The 19082-nt window shown below is 44.0% G+C and overlaps 1 protein-coding gene across 1 annotated transcript in view; it reads right to left on the reverse strand.

Annotated features, from left to right (window-relative positions):
* The window catches only part of KIF5C (kinesin family member 5C), an 85842-nt gene that overhangs the window by 66226 nt on the left and 534 nt on the right, over nucleotides 1-19082 (reverse strand). The gene's annotated exons all lie outside the window — the stretch shown is intronic.

The following is a 19082-nucleotide window of genomic DNA, read 5'->3' on the forward strand; positions in this document are numbered from 1 at the left end:
CAGGTAACAGAATGATGTGATATGTAGGAACTTAATTAATGGGAAATTGTTTCGCAGCTAGTTTTCACCACCGTAAGTGCTCTTGTAGGAGAGGTTTTATAAATAAAAGATATATAATTGCAGGCCTGGAAGACAGAATTTTTCAAAGAGCAGAAAGCAAACTAATACTGGTGGCAATTCAATTTTTCAGTCGAGGCACATCCTTCGTGCAGCACAGAGTTTCTCCCTTGGAAGGCGGCATAAACCACATTTCTTCTCGCCAGCCTATAGAAGTAGGAACTAAAGTATTTGCTCCCTTTGAAAACACAGAGGCCACGTTACTAAATGCTGCATGAAACTTGCTCCATTCGCAAGCAGGATAAATAACTGGACCTGCAAATTTCCCTTGTAATTAGCTAGAACTAATTAGATAAAAGAATTTCTTTTCCCCACAAGTTACAGAGATTCTACAAGGAGGTTGTTACTATTTCGCTGATAAAGCACAAGAAATAAACAGGACCTATCCCATTCTCCCAAAGCCATCTCTCTCTAGGGAGGACTGAAAACATGAGGATTAAAGGCAGAGGGAGAAACCAAACACACGTCAGTAAAACAGTTAATTTTAGTTATTATGTTTTTCCTTTATTCAGTCATATTCACTAAGGAAATGCTATTGCCATCTATCCGTTTTCTACACTAGCTTACTCTTTAAAAACATTAGCACAGCAGCAATTCACCTAGTAGATGAGAATTCAGAACACCTGGGATAGAAAAATATAAGGGAATTTATTCATAATAACCTGAACACACTACATAGTCAAACCAAGTGCTCCAAAAGAAACTCTGAAATCTTGGTAATACTCCTAAAACTCAGTTGGCAAATAAATTAAAACAAGCAGTCATGTATGAACAGGCACTGCAGAGCAATCCGAGCCGAACACAGCATTACTTTTGCATAGCGGGCTTAATTATTGATCTACCTTATGAATATTTCTGCGGAGTGATGGAATTTGGCAGGAGGCCAGCAATCCACTTTTAGCTTTCACCCTCGGCAGAAAGAACCTTTAACTCCTTGCTATAAGTCCTGTTTTCAGAAAGCATTATTTTATTTTGGTATAGATCTGCAATTTAGGAAACCAAACCTTAGAAATTATTTTAAAGCTCTTCTTCCACCTGGACGCATGACCTGGAAAACACACCCTTTAAGAAACTGTACATGAATTTTAAGATCTCCCAATACAAAGCCAACTATTAAACAGTACTCTTTAGCAACATTTTTTTTATACTTCTGACACAGCAATACTCAGAGTCACAACTCTTATTATTTACTTGTTTCGGTACAAGCTAGTCACCTGAGGATGAGATGGACCCAGTGTATCCACCCACCACAGACCCCACAAAAGCTCTAACCCCTCGCTGGCACCTCTCAGCCGGTCAGATGGGATGTTACCAACATAACGCTACTCACAAAAACAAAAAGCAGTGCAGAATGTCTCCCAGCCCCCAGCCCGTGCATCAGATGCTGAACTGCAGGCTGCCAGACTCCTCGCAGCGGGAGGAAGGCTGGGGCACAGGGCTGGAGAAGCAGCGTCCCAGCGCACCCCAGGCTCAGGAAGCTCCATCACTGCTGGAGGCTGCAGCCCGGCTGGGAGCACCCACCAGCACCACAGAAAATGGGACCTCTTCTTACTTGAGAGCAATCGACTCGCTACTCCTCTTCCAGGAGTCCCCAGTGCCGCATGGCTCGGGAACGGGACGGGGAGGTGGAAAGACCCCAGGACACAGCATCCTCCAGCTCCTCGCCGTCCTCCTCGCTTTGTGGGCAGATGTGTTTTGCAGGCAGACTGAACGCCTGGCAGTACCACGCACCGCGTGTGGATGCTGCGTTACCAGCACCGCTTAGTCCGTGCATCCTTTGGTACTCCTTCCACGGTGCAGCCTCATGCCGTCAGGATTAGCAGCATCCTTCCAGCCCACCAGCACTCTGCACGCCATGCAGCAGCTTGCAGATTTGGGCCTCGATTACTTAACTGCTTATGCAATGGCACAAAACTGGGTATTTGGAGAGCAGTGTTATCCTCCTGCAGTTAAATTTAATCTCTGAAAAGATGAAGCTATGTTAGCGATTGTGGGAAAAAGGATTTAATTTGGTGCTCTGTACAGCACTAGCTGAAGATGTGCATCATTCCCCCTTTCCTGGCTCTTTCAGCCCACATTAAGAAATTAAGATAACTTTTTCACACTTGTGTTTATTTTGCAAAATTGTTTCTTTCATCCCTTCTCACAAAACTAAGTCTTAAGCAGATATGTGACTGTAAGTTCAGCAGACCTCTCTGCTTTATCATAGGTATAAAGGCATCTGAGCGAGGAATCAGACACAGACTACTTGGACAGTCCTCGGGGAGACAGGAGAACGTCGTCCCCAGCACCATCCCTCTGCCTTTCAGGTGGCTTGCACCACTGTATCATGTGTAACAGATAACTACTAGTTTAATTTAATGTGCTCTAACTAATTTAATAGACTTTTTCAGGCCTATTCGAAGCTACCTTCATAATCTACTCATTTTACTTCAGCAAAGCACAGATAAGCTTAATTAAATTAACTTGAAAATGCTGTCACTCGCATTTCAGAGAAAGATCCTCTGGACATCTGAGGTTCTTAAGTAAACTGAAATCTTGCAAGGATATTTACTACATAATATTTCAAGCCACGATCAGCACGCAGAGGCCTTGTCTAACCTGCTTTTGATAGCTTCTACCTTCAACAGACACCCTTCAAACCCTTCTAGAAAAAAAGCACTCAACAAGCTCTGAAGGTAAGCCAGATTAACTTTTTCTGGTTTTACCAGGCTCCAGCATTTCAGCTAATCTACCTTACTCCTTGACATCAATAGGATAAGAAAATTTATTTATTTATAAAAATAAATGACAAATATTTTAGAAAGAAGAGACAGAGAAATATTCTGGGTAGAAGAAAAGAGAAAGGTAGGTACCATAATTATAGAAGCCTGAGACTCCTCTAACTAAAGGTCTTGTGATTTTGGCAGCAGTTGATAAAGAAAAAAACCACCACGTATTAATTGTCTAAATGTCTAAATATCGTAAAAAATGCAATACTTCAAATTTGGTTTTTGAACTACTGTTTTTTTCTTATTTAAAGAACACTATGATTTTCTTTTAATAAAAATAAAAATTTCATAGCCAGAAGATAATGTAATAAAACCTATCCTCAGGCAGCAATGGAAGAGGAGTCAGACAAGGCCACCTCATGGGTGGGGGCCATGGGAATCAGTTTTGCATGGAGCAGCATCTCTGCTTATCGTCAGCGCTTATAATATTCCAACAGAAAGCAAAAAAGCTAGGTGGATATTTCAAAACTTGAAATGACCAGTTTTGGTGAAGTAGAAGTCCCAAGTAAGATGCTGACCTTCAGCTCCACCTACAGAAGAGCAACATAAACCAGCCCCGGTTCAAGACATAACTACATCTTAATTCTGCCATGGCAGAGTTGTGTTAATCTCCGCTTTGTTAAACATATCACTTACAGATTTATGGGGCAACTGGGTGGCTCAGGAGATTAGTAATGGGATACTGAGCACTGTCAGTTGTAGATTCAAATCCATCTCAGGTCAGGAGAGGTCAAACTGAAATGAGAGGGCATCACTGGTCCATAGAACAGCTTTCTTTTCAGCATGCTCCGCAAAATCAAGGCTTGAAGGGGATCAGAGAATAAACTACACCACTGGTCATGGAGCATCCCGTCAGGCAGGATATATATTGGCAAAAGAAACAAGTGAGATACTCGTGCCCCACTGCCTGCATTGTACGGTATTTGTTCTGCAGAGAAAGCATTGCACAAGCATAAACTGTCGCATTTGCAGCTAGGCTATATACTCATTCGGTCTCCCGGGGATTAATTCAGAGCCACTAATTTATTGTGCGGCTGAATCCTGAAGGGTCTCGAAACTGCCCAGGCAACCCAACCAGCAATGAGCCCAGACCCCAACAACCGGTGCAGGCAGCGAGTTCAGGCATAATTCTGCTCTCCAAGTTCTCATCCCATTATCACCGACAGCAAACTGTAGGACCAACAGCAACACTGGTACAGGTAGATTATCTTCCTCTGCCCTCAAGAACTGAAAGATCTCAAGTGTTCAAAAGCCCAGACTAGTAGCGTCCAAGACAGGTGAGAGAGGAAGATACCAGCACCCAAAATCTAATGGAGTAAATGGTACTCCCAGAGATCAGGAAATAACCCCCACCCTTGGTACTTGCTGGTTGAGTGTGTTCCTGATTCGCTGGGAGACCAGTCACAACAATTTAGACTTGCTTCCTCATTTACAAACCGAGATACTAAATGCCAGCAGTGCTGGGAGCTTGAATGTTTACTGACCTGATGCGGTAGCAGGAATTTAAAAGTGTACAATATAACAGAAACATTATCACTAGTCTGCCCCAGCCTCCTTTCATGCAATCTAATTAAAAAGGCATGCGCTGAAACCACATCGGAGAATTAAGGAAAGAGAACTACAGCACCACTACTTCTGTACTTCCCTCTCCCTTTTCCATTGAAAAGTGATACTCAAAAGAAGTGAAAGGGCAGCACAGAGGGCAGTGCTGTATCTAGCTTTATCTGCAGAGATATTTGATGCACAGCTGTCCTAGCATTACCTTCTCTTTTGCAACTTGACTGCTTGTAGCCTGGACTTGTGTTGTGTATTGGAAATATTCGGCTCTGCATCTGCACAGCTGTAGTAACAGCTACAATTTGGAAGAGCCTTCAGAGAAGCTCAGATGTTGAGGCAGGCAGAGCAATTACCCTGTCACCGAGTGATGCAGACAAGTTGCTCCTGGCAACAAACCTCTTCAAACATGGACGGAGAGCGGCGTTCAGAGAACAGGGGCCCGATGCACGAGTGTGGCCATTTTGATGAGCTTCTGTGCACCCGCCATTTCTCTCCGTTCTGGTATTGCGGGCTCTCCAGCACCTGGCGCAGACCCATTACCACAAGGTCTCTGTGAAATGCTCATCTAAAAGCTTATTTAATAAGAACATGGAGCTGGATTAGATCTTCCAGGAAGGAACATGTAGGAACTGCAGCGTTTCATTAAAGCCTTTGATTCCCACCACAAAATCGCTGACCTCCTTTCACTCTGGTGAAAGGACTTCTATTGATTTCTTTTACCTTTTCTTCTGATTTTTATCTCCATTTGCCTTATTGCTTCTCCCCCTGCTTTTTCACCCAATTTAAGAGGGGCAGGCACAGAGGAGAGAGGAGAGAGGAGGCAGCTCCCCTTTGGGAGGAACAAAGCCACCCGCACCGGCCAAGCCTGCACAGCAAGGGACCCACTCACTCCCATCCATAACCTTGCATCAACAAGCTTCTGCTTCTTGGCTTGTTGCACTGATTTCCTTATGTATCTCATCTCATTATCTGAGGGGGGAAAAAAAAGCAGAACTCTCCGTTTTACTTGATACATCCACATCTTACAATTTTAGCACCAATCATCCAGTCTTCCTCAAGGTAAAGCATTTGAGGTTACGTAATTATACAAAAAATCATAATTTTTAATAATATTTAAAAAAATAAGGACTCTGATGTAGTGGGGGCTAAGAAAGCTTAAATAGGAAACTGTTAAACAGAGACCCCAATGCTATTTGTAAAACCCATACATTTGAGGAGCAGGGTCATGCTACTGCAGTGCTTGGTTTGGTAATACTCAGCAATTCTGTTCCAGTACAGCCATTCTTATTTGTACCTCTAGTTCATAAATATCACATTAGGTAATTAGACAAGTAGAGAGAAGAAAAAAAAAATCCTTACAAAATCATTGCAACCCCTTACAAACTAGAATTACTGCCTCCTCCCTTCTCATACCAGTTTTCAAGAGGAAAACAGAGTATTTAAGAATCTGGTTTTTGCATTTCTGGTAATTTAATCCATCACTGATCAATTAAGTCAATCATCTAGAAATTCAGAATTGTTTAAATCTCATTCAAAATTCAAGTGGAACTGGTTCCAAATCGCTTTGCATTTGGTAGTGAGAACGTCTATGTCAACTTGTCCCATATGGAGAAATTTGTGGTGACAAGTTGTGCTTTCCTGGACAGCTGGCAAAGGGGTTCTGATTGTGTTACTACACAGAACACAGCTCAAAGAGTTACACAAATAATACGAATAAAAGTGGTATTATCAAGCTGATTAAAACACGCGCACCCAGGCCCACAGAACAAAGTATTCTCCTGTGAACTTCGTAAGAACAAAGAGATGCAAAATTTCTTTCTGAAATGCACTGCTTGGACCTTCTTTGGTAATTTTTAGTTTTTTAAGTGCAAAAATAGATTTTCTGGCTCATAACCTCTTCCTGTGCCCTCCCTGCAGCTAGAAATGCATTACAGCTTACATATACAGCACATCTCTTACAGCACAGCAATGAGATCAGCAGACCAGCCCCGCTTTCTGCTAAATTATCCAGAAACAGGCAATGCTGCCTGGAATTATCTGACAGTAATTCTATTATCAGATTTAGTAATGCTGATATATTCCTTCTGCGTTTCCCAAATCTTCAAAGCAGGGTACAATCTGGCCTGCCAGTGTTCAGGAGGCACAAAAAGTGATCACATTAAACGCTTACACCTGTAGGTAAAAGCCCTCGTGCTGTTTCTTGACTTGCTGTAGCAAGGAAGATGAAGAAAGGACCATAACCTATAAAATGACAGTCACATAAACACAGTACCTGTCTCGTATGTAAATCATGATTCATATTCCTATTTCTCTCCAGCGGAAACAAACAAAACCTGCAAGACACAGGACTGTCACCTAGCAGAAAATAAGCAGCATGACCAGCAGGTCGAGGGAGGGGATTCTGCCCCTCTACTCCACTCTGCTGAGACCCCCCTGCAGTGCTGCGTCCAGCTCGGGAGTCCCCAGGACAAGAAGGACATGGAGCTGCTGGAGTGAGGCCAGAGGAGGCCACGGAGATGATCCGAGGGCTGGAGCACCTCTGCTATGGAGACAGGCTGAGAGAGTTGGGGTTGTTCAGCCTGGAGAAGAGAAGGCTCTGGGGACACCTTAGAGCCCCTTCCAGTCCCTGCAGGGGCTCCAGGAAAGCTGGAGAGGGGCTGGTGCCAAGGGCAGGGAGTGACAGGCCAAGGGGAATGGCCTGAAGCTGCAGGAGGGGAGATGGAGATGGGATGTGAGGCAGAAATCCTTCCCTGTGAGGGTGCTGAGGCCCTGGCACAGGGTGCCCAGAGAAGCTGTGGCTGTCCCTGGCTCCCTGGCAGTGTTCAAGGCCAGGTTGGATGGGGCTTTGGGCAACCTGGGCTAGTGGAGGGTGTCCCTGCCCATGGCAGGGGTGGCACTGGATGGGCTTTGAGGTCCCTTCCAACCCAAACCAGTCTGTGATTCTATGATGCCCTTCACAGCAGCTTACCTAGAGAGGCTGAACACTGCCTACTGCGTGCATCCCGGGCAACAAGGCATCTCTGTCAGCAATGCTCCACTGAGATGCTTGTTAAAACCTCCCAGCGCAGGATCAGAGCTGTACCAGCAGGACAGCGCTGCCGCCGTTGCCCCTACACAACTCCCAGCAGGAGATCCTGCTCGTGAGCCAGAAGAGCAGAAGCTCCAGCGTTTGCCCCTGTACACCTACGACTGTGTTCACACAGTGCAGCCATTGCACACGGTAGAAATACACATATACGGCTACCGATGGCTCTTTAGAAAAGCAGGACAGACGCACAGCAACGCTCTCCAAAGCCTAAAAACAGAAGGTACCTCTCTCCAGGACAGAGTAATTGCTCCGGATTCCCACGTCCACTAGCAAGACTACAGAGACACGCAGCTCCTTCAGCTTTCAGGCTTCTTGCTTTTTAAAGAGCAGGTCCCAAATAACTTTCTCAAAATGAAACTGAAATGTGTATCGGCAGCTACCATAGTACCAAAAATCAGAAAACCCTGAAATTTAAAAAAGGACTATTTCCATTGTATAAACAGGGCACCAAAGAGCTGATGAGCCTAAGGTCACTTCCGAGTCAAATCCAGGTTTGTTCAGTTCCAGTGCAAAGTCTGAATCCAAAACAGGCCAAATGCAAGCTCTACTAAGGTGAATAGATGAAGAGTTGTATCAAGCCAGAAGAGCAATGTACTCAGCTCAGTTAAAATTATACACTCACATAGTACTGCCATTGCTGAAATAGCACATGTACATATCATAAAAGTTAAGAAGAGTTCACTTAATTTTAAGAAAAACATAAGTCCCATGTTAAGTGATATACTATTGACCAATTCTGACAAAAGTGAATTAAAAAAAAAATATTTAAAAAACTGGGCACATCCATAAGCCTCTCCACTAGCTCTGCACACAGCCAGCCTCCATAAAGCCCTGCAGGCAGCACCAGGAGCTGGGTCCCCTGCGGCAGCTCCCGTCCTTCTGCCTCGAGGATGAACAGCCCAGAGGGCTGCTGAAGGCAGCTCCTTGCACCACTCCGAATGAGGCAGCCACTCCTGCACTTACACGTATTCGTAGCCATCTCAAATAAGCAGCCCTTCAAACATCTTGATGGAGGATGGAGACAGCAGTGACTCATCTCAGCATCTTTTTTCCCCAAGAGGAACGGTTCTGCCGGCGAGTCAGGTGTTTCCCATGCCAGGCGCTGACAGCCAGGGATTTCCATTTCTCATCCTATTTCCCAGCTCTGGCAGCGGCTCACACGACACGCATGCTATGAAACCACCTTGGGTGCTTCCATTTTCCTTCAGCTCTTAGCAGCAGAGTCCTACCTTCCTCCCGCACAGAAAGAGGGAAGGCAACTCTTACGCAGTGCTTCACAGCTCAACAATCACATATGGTACGATTAAAATAAATTGTTTATGCTGGCAGCAGTTTTGTTTGAAGTTTATGGCTAAGGTTATTCTATAATACTCAGAAAATCTGGGCTGCACATAAAGCAAGCAATGGACAGAATAAATCCTCTATTACCAATATAAGCAAACATTTTTCTCAAGTATAAAGAAACATGTGCTTCCGTATAGCAAGATTAACTTTGCTTTAAGATTTGTTTGTATCATTGAACTACTTTGCTTTGAAGTTAAATTGTAAAAGATACCATAAAGTGAAAAATAATCAAGCCAATGTGTTTATCAAATGACAGCAGAGTTTTCCACTGGGTATTTATGGCTGACCCAGAAAGTGGTAAGAAAATAAAAAAGCATACAGATCGGTTCTAAGAGGAGAAAACCAAACAAAATGCAATGTAAAAGGAGAGAGGAAAAAAAAAGTAATACAAAAGGGGAGAGAAGTATAAGATGGATATGACATGGAGGCAGCAGTTCGAGACTAACAGGTCAGTCTTCAGTAGTGGCATTTTGTATGATTTATATGGTGACAAAAATCAGTGTTGGGCTGTTAAAGAGGAATTAACTGCTGCAGTTGGAGAAGACTGAGCTGTATGGGTGCAGACAACTGTGTCTGCAGTGCAAGTGAAACAACTACTACGAGCATCAGCAGTAAAACCTACGAGTAGTGTGGCTTCCCAGGGTCAGAGAAGTCAGCGCGTTTTAAAAGGGCACATGGCATTGATCAAGCCATCACCAAATTCTGTCAGGTACACAGCAAACAAGGCAAGACGTATACATTTGCTGTGCCTGCTCCAACAGGCACAGATACATCGATATATACATAGATATATACATCCTCCAACTGCATTCTGTGCTTCCCTCACTGGGCTCTAGTGCCTGCAAGTACAGCTGCTCAGCCGTTTGTACTACAGAGCAATGTATTAAAAAAAAGCCAGATGACTTTCCTTAGTAGATTTTTGGAACAGATTATTACTAAGTGAACAATACAAAATCTCAAAGCTCTGTGAGGAGTTGCAGCATTATCCACATCTCGCTGTTGGCCTAAATACAGAGATGCAAGCAATTCGGGAGAACTGTACAGTCAGGAAAAGAGATTACAACGGCAGAAAAATCCGACTTCTGTTAACAGCTTTGCTAAAAATATTCACTAACCCAGTTACCCCAATTCAGATAACGGTCTCCTGCACATCCTTTGCTAATTGAGAGAATAATTTAGCAGTCAGAATGATACTTGTGTATCAGAGACTCAACTTCCCTGCAGATTCCCAATGTGACTTTAAAAGTCAACTTTCACCCCCCAAAAGAAGAGGTCGTCCTTACCTCTCAGGCTGCCACAAGGACAATTAAATAGAAAAGCCTGTGTCACAGCAACAATAGCTAAGTAAACTCAGGAATATCTTCTTCAGGAGTACAACAAAAGTTATTGCAAGCCTTTGGGCCATTTGACCTAGAAGAAAATGTGTTTTCCCGTATCACATCCTCCTCATGCAACAGAAATGTCTAACAGCAGCTTCAAAAGAACCACAATTCTTCAAGAATCCTACTGCTCCCTGACCCAGAAGAGAGGGAGGCCCTTACACTGACCAAAAGCATCTCCTGTCCATCATTGTAACTAGGAAGCAGAGTAAGATTTCTTTTAGCAGAGAGTGAAGCACTGAAAAAAATGAATCACTTTTAGCAAAGCCATCTAAGAGGACAACTATTAAATATTTAAATCCCTATCTCTGAGTACTCATTTCTCATGGGGAAAAAATCCAACATTCTTGGTTTCAATTAGACTCTATCTCATAATTTGAAAATATGCATTTTCTGAAGTTGTCGTGGGACCAATTATTGATATTATAATGGGAATCTGGTAACAATCACATGCCTTTCCAGGACATCCCATAAAAAGCCAAGAACCAAAGAGACCATAAATATTTAGAAACGGCGTGGCTCTTTCCAGCAGGTGAATAAACCCAGGAATCCATCAGAAATACTGCGCCTGTGACTCCACACCTTGACGACTCTGAAGGATCCCATTTCGGGTATTTGGAGGTTAAGGGGTTTTTGCTGTTGTGTTGGTTTTAAGTATTCAATATTTTCACATTCCAAAATCCCATAAAATTGAGTAAAGGTATTTCCCCAGTTCACAAAGCCATCACACAGACAAGCACCTTATCCGATGTGTACCTTCTAGTGGAGTTGGAAAAAACAAACATTGGCCACACCGCAGTCAAGTCAAAAGCATCAAGCAATTACTGAGCAACTCTAAATCACTTTTCTGCTTCTACACCCACAGCGTCAGCTGAAGCACGGATCACCCCGTATTGCACACCCAGGGTGTTGTCTCAAATGACTTGGATCCAGCATCCCTTCATTTTTCAGCCCGCTGCCAAAGCAGAGCTCTGCTGCCTCACCCTGCAGCGTCCTCGTTCCCAACAATACAGAGGACTGAGAGCAGACCCTGAACCAGGACTCATTCCTGCACACATACAGGGGTTTTAAGTCATCTGAGTATCCTGGTAAACAACTTTGCAGAATGAGTCTTACCCTGGCATGACCTCTGAGTTTTAAATGGCTGCAGGAACACAAAAGCAAACTAAAGAGGGAAAGTAAAGGGTCTGGAAGTAGTTGGTAGGTAATTGTGTTTGGTCTTGTTGGCTACATTAAGACAAAACATGTCAAGCTCAAAGGGACCCAACAAAAACAGACACAAAACATCCTGTGCACAGGACTGCTGTCTATGTTAAGAAAAAAAGAAAACCCAAACCACAAATAAATCCCCTTGTGTAGAAGAGATCTTTTGATGACAACATTCACGTCAAATTCCAAATGCACTTTTGTATTCAACTAAACCAGCCAGAATTTAACAAGAAATGCATCAGCAACCAGACCGTCCCAAGCCATGGAAGCTAATAGGTGCAAACTGGATTATAGGTGTTTCTTTTCCAAGCAGAGATCACCCCATTCATTTGTTCCCCCTTTTCAACACGTATCCACAACTCCCCTTTTCCCTATGTCTACAGTATTAACGATGAACACCACAGCTCAATTTATGCAACTGAAGTCTTCAAACAAAAGAACAGACCAATACTGATGACACAAGATATTTAACTTTCATTTAATATTGTCCTCAGCGGAAGGAAAAGCCCAGCTTTAAGAAAACACAGTTGTGAGATCTGCAGGTGTTGCACCTCTGCAGCATGCTCTGATACGCTGGTTACAGAGTTAGAAACGTACATTACTGCCTGGAGACACATTCGGTATTTCAGAACAAGTAAATTTGGAAGAAAACAAATCCTAAGGTGAGTCATTTTAATGATAACAGGAAGGACACAAAGGTAATACCCAGGGTGTCAGCAATCTACTACAGAAAAAAGCATATTAACATTAAAGACTTATAAATGGCACCTCACCCTTCATTTTATCTTTTGTAAGGGCTTTTGTTCTTCTGGCACAGTTTGAAACACTGAAATAATGTGTGGAGATATAAGTACCCACCACTCCCTAACAGCTTCCTTGCTGCATGTTAAGCCTTGGTTTAGGGCAAGAAGCTTCAGGAAGAAAGCGTCTCCAACGATGCAGAAAAAATAAAGTACTCCCAGACTTCCCCAAATACCAATAAATCTGACTGTACCAGACTCAACAGCCATTTGCAAAAATGAATCCAAACACCAGTGACTAACTACTGCATCTCAGGGGAAGGAAACAAAGACTGCAACAAGCTGCAAGGAGGTACGTGAGTACAGATGCTCAATGCTCTAAACCTTCTGGTCTAAACCAAAGGCATCCTGCAGGAGATACCAGAGGAAAAAAGACAACACCGAGAGTGGCATCAGACCACGTTTTCTAGTTGTTTGACAATCTATCTTATTGAAATATGTCATCTGTATTTTAAGTTTCAAAGCTTTAAGTAGGAATCCATGTTTTTGACAGGATAGGTATGCAGGATGAAGATATTTTTAAAGATATCCAAATGGGATTAGACAAAGATAAAAAAGCCTTCAGTGCCCCGAGGAAACACAAAAGGGAAATTGCTCTGGTGAAAAAATAATAAGATTTGTATTTTGAGTAAATTATCTTTCTGGCACTACCACCAACAAATAGAAGCTATTTTCACACCTTATTTCTCACTACATTTTTAGAAAACAGAAAGCACATACAAGTAGAACTCCATTCAAGAAGGACCCACTGATCCATGTTGAATAATTTTCCCCCAGTTCAGCACTTACAGACAAGCTTGAAAGAACATCTCTTCCAGAAGAGGAACAGCAGAGGATTCAGAAAAGAAACAAACAGACACCCTCAAACCACACTGTCCCCGCAGAAGTGACGATCTATCCTTAAATCTAGCAAGAATGTGCCAAGCAGTGCTTAACAAGCCGAGGATTTTGCTTCGAACCTTAACTGGGAGGAAAGTATCTCTGTCTCAGGAGCATCTTAGAAAACTGGTTTGGTGCCAGCAGAGTCCCGGGAGGCAAACTGGCCAGTGCTCATCCTGAAACCTGTGGTGCAACCTGGGGGAACCCCCCCGAGCATCACCGACCCGGGGGCTGGGTCAGACACGAGGGCATTGGTCATGCAGCTCTGCCCCGTGCGATGTCGCAAAGCTCCGCACGTGCCAAATCCCCATGCAAACCCACTGCGTTTCCTCAGGAAAGCTGTCTGCCCATCCCACACCGACCCAGCCCAGGTTACGGCACTGGACACATGCAAAGGCTGGTGGTGGAGAAGGAGAATGTTTGGTGTTTGGAGAAGCTCAGAGAATTTTTTTTGCAAGCCCTTATCAAGACAGGTTTTTTTCCACTGACTTACATTACAGGAGAGTAAGTAATATTGTACATTAAGTTTGCTTCAGTGCTTTATTGGAGTATTGCTGTGTCAAGAAATAAATGTATTGTATTTCTTGATAATTAGATCCAGAACGGTTTGATTCTTTAGCCAACACACTGTAAAAAAAGAAGCAGAAAACTACTCTGTTGGTCATCTCATCTGTCCCGTGATTTTAACCTTCTGCACAAGCTCCTGAAAATGAGTGGGAAGCACAGCACTATGCCTTAGGAAAACAACTCCTCTCTTTAAATATCAAGCACACGAGCAGCTCCCCGTGAACGGCTACCACAGCAGTTCTTCAGTAAATGAAATCATTTCTTCTGCAAGGCACAGAAAAGCCATCCTGACCCAGTGGAATCATCTTGTATTTGGTCTTTCCCAAACAAACAGCAACGTGCTATGATCTACAGGCTTCCGCTTCTTCCCAAGACTGGCTTAAGCTACTGAGAGAAATCACCCCAAAAAAAGCAAGTGCCAGATCTGTCAGTCTTGTGCTGCGGCTGCTCTGGAAATAGTCTGACCTGAAAGCAACATAGCCCAAAGCCTCAGAGGAACGAGCACAGCACATCGTGGTTCATCTCATCCACAAAACAGGAAAATGCAGCAGGTTTGCAGCTTATGCCAGGGGAAAAATCTTAGGGTGTAGGAGGATTAGCAACACTTGTGAAAGAACTGGCTCCCGCAAAGGTATTTGTCAGCTCTAGGTGTCTTTGGATACCATCGCTTCCATATAAATGTCATGCTTAGCTTGTATCTCCCAACAGCCCTTCACAAAAGCTTTCATCCAAAACTTGCTCAGTCTTCACTGGAAAAGAAGAGTTGAGCAGAGCTGGAAAACACGCCAAAGATGCTAGGGGACAGAGCAAGCGTTAGGTTCCCAGATTAAGCCTTCTGCTAGGAAAATGGCATGTTGCGTATCCACTGACATATTTTACACCAAGATAGAAGTCCCATCTCACTTCACAGCCTACATCAAACTCGTATGAGCTTTTTAGAAAAGGTATTTATAGATACATCGTGAACAAACTCTCTGTAAGCAGAACTGCTGTGCATTGAGTTAGAGACTGATGCTTGGCTTTTGTTAGAAGCACAATGTACCACACCCCATGAAAAAAGCCATGCAGCGCAGCGTGGAATCTTAATTTATTTTTTTAACTAGTCATTTATCTACTATCCCATGGGTTTTTTTGTGGATCCGTCTTAACCACAGAGTGACAACTGCTTCACAGCCTACAGAGATCTCTGTACAGGAGGGACTTAAGAACATGACTTTTTTTCATTAGCACAAACTCTGCTGACTTTACTGGCGTACATGAATTAAAAGGTAAAATCTATCCAAATATTCTAGGGATGGAAATAAGTGAGAATCTCTCCACAAGGCAACATTCCAAACTGTACTTAGAGCAGGAAGTATTAAAAAATCCCCACAGCCCTGCTCAGATTCCACCCCACCATCAGTTTGACCAGCCATCAGTTTGCTTTGTATCAGGTGATGACTTTTTGTTTGTTTGTTTTTAGGCACAATAGTTAGTTATGTGGAATGTTTCACGGATGAAATAACAGAACTTTCCGCCATGCGAGCAAAGCCCGATCCTGCAGGGACCCTCCTGTTTACCCTGTGGCGCTCTGCTGGTTTTCCCATGGGTGGTTTTCTGCGGGAGCTGGCAGAGAGTTATGCCAAAGCCCCCCCCAGCGCAGGCAGGGCAGGCAGCGAGGGGCCGAGGAAGGCTCTGCGCTGCCCGCCTGACACCGAGCGCACAGCGGAGAACTGCAGTGCTCAGCAGCTCCTGCTAAGCTGGGCTTTACACATGCCCTCACGCTGCAGCTCAAAAAGCAGCTGACAACCAGAATGAAGAGTCTTTTATCCTCCTTCTGGTAATATTAACATGGGGGGTCCAAGGTGGCTAGAAAGATTTGGTTTAGACATTCTGCTTTCTGAACAGCAGATATTTGCCTGAAGAATCCGCTTCAGATCAGCGGTTGCTCTAGACCTAAAGGAGAAAGGAGATGAAAATGCTCCTTCACAACTACATTCCTCTATTGCTTGCAACAGGGGAGGAGAAAAAGGGCTGGAGGTGCTCTCCCCTGTAAACTAGGAAAGTATCCTCAGGGAGAGCATCCCACCAGGCACTGAGCCTCTCTGCATCCTTCCTTGCAGGTGCTCAGGAATAAAAGCACTGGGCGGAATGGGAAGCATGAAGAAACCACATGCCAGAAGACTGCCTCAGTTGCTTACTACAGCAAACAGCCCCACACTCTCCGACAAGACCGTAAGAAGCAAGCCAGCTAGAAAAATACATTTTAGGTATGTCAGCCAAGACAATCAATCAGAGAGTCACCTTGAGGTTGCAGAGGAGCAGAAACATAAAATGAAACTGCAGTCTGTTGAGACTGTTGGGTAGCTAACCACAAAATAAAGCGATGGATTTACCACCGTCACCTTTTCCTGCCATGGTTAATGATGAGATTCATCTAAAAGGCTTCTATATTTAAAACTTTAAAGTAGAATTGAAATACAGTGGGTTTTCTCTGTTTTAACCAAAGGAAAATTTAAGGTAAGACATTTTAATCTTCCATACTTCACTGCGTTGCATGTGTAAAGCGTGTGAAGTTGGATGGAAGAGGCCAGAACATAAGACACTGGGTCAAATCCCAGCTCCAAGGGGTTTAACTGGTTTGAACAGAGTTAGGACATTGCCCTAGGACTTCCCTGGCAAAGAGCTCTGAACCACGCAACCATGGGCATCGTAGAGACGCGGCTTTATTCGTGGCATGAAAGCCATCCTGGGGAAACTCAAGCCTAAGTTGTTAAACTTCCTTCACTGCTGCTTGTTTTTAAGAAATCTCATCGAGTCATGATCTTTAATTTTTGTTGGAAAATCTGCTCACAGCGCTAGAGAAGTATAATGGGAGGTGACGGTGGGAGGTTCAGAAACAAAGCGTTTTCCCCACAATTTTTGTTGGGAAGGAGAAGAAAATTGATTCAGGCTTACTAGTCAGAAAAAAAGAGATGTTTCCTTTAAATCATTTGGATTTTCATTTTTCTTAGATGATGACAGAATTCCTCTGGGGGTTTTCTGGTGGTTTGGTTTGGGTTTTAGATTTTAACAGAACCCCTTTCTTACCACTATTTTATGGAACAAAAATAAAAGCTGCATTGCAGTGTTTTTCAAATGCTATAGTAAAACACTAAAAAAAAAAAAAGTGTTTGGTTCTGGTTTATTTTTGCTTTATGTAATGTTTCTAAGAGCTTTTGGAGACTAAAATCCTGCTTTTCTAGAAGGAAGTCTATTTCGGTAGTGCCTTCCACCAGAATTGGGATTCCTTCCCCCTGCCAGGCATTATTTGTTGGAGCTAAGCAGTCCCTCTAAACCAGTAAAGAATAACAAACGGTCCCGCTTTCTACTAACACACTGCAGTGGCACCCGCTGTAGATCAAGTTACAGTGAGAGCTCAGCACTGCGAATAAAGAAGACAAAGAATATGGGAAGATTTTAATGTTACAAAACTACAAATATCCCCACGGAACCCCAGCCGGGTGGTTTCTCTTCGGGGGGGAAAAAAAAAAAAAAAAAGCAATATTTGAGGAGATATTTCACTAGTTAAGATGACTAAAATGCACCCCTAAAAAAAAGCCCCATGTTTTGCCCTGCAAAGGGAAAGGAGAAGCATATTCTAAGCTTCTGACTAGATTTGCAAGGTGGCAAATAACCCCCAGAAATGATCCTGCCAAATTGAACATATATAAAAATAAATATTTCTATGTATTTATATAAATAAACACATGCACTTTTCTTGTTTCTCTGTTTAAACTTCCATGGGAGGAAATTGACAGTTGCTGTTATTTTTCCTTTTTACCCTTACTAAAGGAATCATCTCCTGTCTGCAAGATATAACCACCTTTTTTTCAAAGCATTATAGTTACTGTTTTCCCAGACAACAAATACTTTATAGACATAGATACATTATATACTTACACATTCACTTAAGTGGGAAAAAAAGGGTTCTAAATTCCACTTCTCTTAAAAAGACAGCATTATTAAGGGATTTACAGTAGATGTATTTTAATCTACTTTTAATATGTCTGAGAGTTTATTTATTTAAGGGGGGGGAAGGGGAATTTGCTGACATTTGGTTCCATATGACTGTGCTACAGTTACACTTTCATTCCAAGTATTTGTTGACCAAAGACAGCCCTCCTTTGCTGGCTGAGATCAATAACCAATTTGATTATTCTATTGGTAACAGATTGTGGTGGGTGTCATGACTTTAGCCTTCAAAGAAAGACAATTCATTTGGCTACGCAGAAAACATTTAATAAAAATGAATTAAGAAAAACAAGTTAGCCATTGATGTCCAGAACTAATTTTTTTCCTCGCTTTTCCATAACTGTCTTGCAACTCTCGTGAAAAAAGTTGCTAAAAACCTCAAGGTTTTAATAAGAGTCTTGACAAATCATACAAGTAATTATCAATTAGTTTGAAGCTCTCTATCATAGCACAGCGTGGATCATATTATTGGTTTAACCACAGTAGACCAATCTATCAAACAAACCACCAAAGACACGGGCTGGTTGGACAGTAAACCAAAAAGGTACCTCAAGTTCAAGCTGGTATTGCCTATGTACACCCCCAAAACCAGCACCGACAGACCCCTGAACGCAACCCCAACCGAGACACCCTTCGAGGACGAAAAGCAAAGGCCCTTTCCCGTGCGGGGCCGATGAACGCGCTGCGCCATGTTCAACGCTCGGCAAAGGAGCCGCATCCCGAACCACGGAGGGCCCAGATACCCCCACGCTTTGTTCGATTTAAAGCCTTTGCTCTTGGGAACAGCCTACCCCCTACAAAGCGCAGGGAAAACGCAGACTTTCGATACGTTATTGCTGCAAGCAGGTAGTGACTTGATGTTTAAACTAATTTTTTTTTTTTTTTTAACCGAGAAGAAAAAACTTCACTTCGCGTGGGTCATTTTAACTAACGATGCTCATGCAGTCCCTCCGGTTGCTCCGCAGGGACCCGGCGCGTCCAGCAGCCACCCGGGACAGGCACAGCGCATCAACCCGCCCGGGCACCGTTCGCCCCGGGGAACAGCTCGGTATTTCGGAGCCGGCTCGGCTTTGTCTCTCCTCGTCGGGCTCCGCGCCCGCGGAGGATGCTGCGCGGGGCCAGGAACGCTGCGCGGCCCCGGGTGCGGAGCGCTCCGGCAGCCCTGGCGAAGGAGATCCCAGCGGCCCCCCCGCCCCGCGCACCGGGAAAACTTTCTCCCCGGCGGCTGCCGCAGGGGCGCGGCGGAGGCGCGGACGGCCGCCCCCGCGGAGCGCCGGCGAGCATGCCCAGTCACCGGCATGACATCAGCGCCGGCAGCGGCGGCCGCCCCCGCTCCCCCACCCCTCCCCGGACCCGGCCCGCGACCCCCGGGGGGAGC

This window comes from Grus americana, chromosome 6 (assembly GCF_028858705.1).
Source record: "Grus americana isolate bGruAme1 chromosome 6, bGruAme1.mat, whole genome shotgun sequence".
NCBI classification, from domain to species: Eukaryota; Metazoa; Chordata; class Aves; order Gruiformes; family Gruidae; genus Grus; species Grus americana.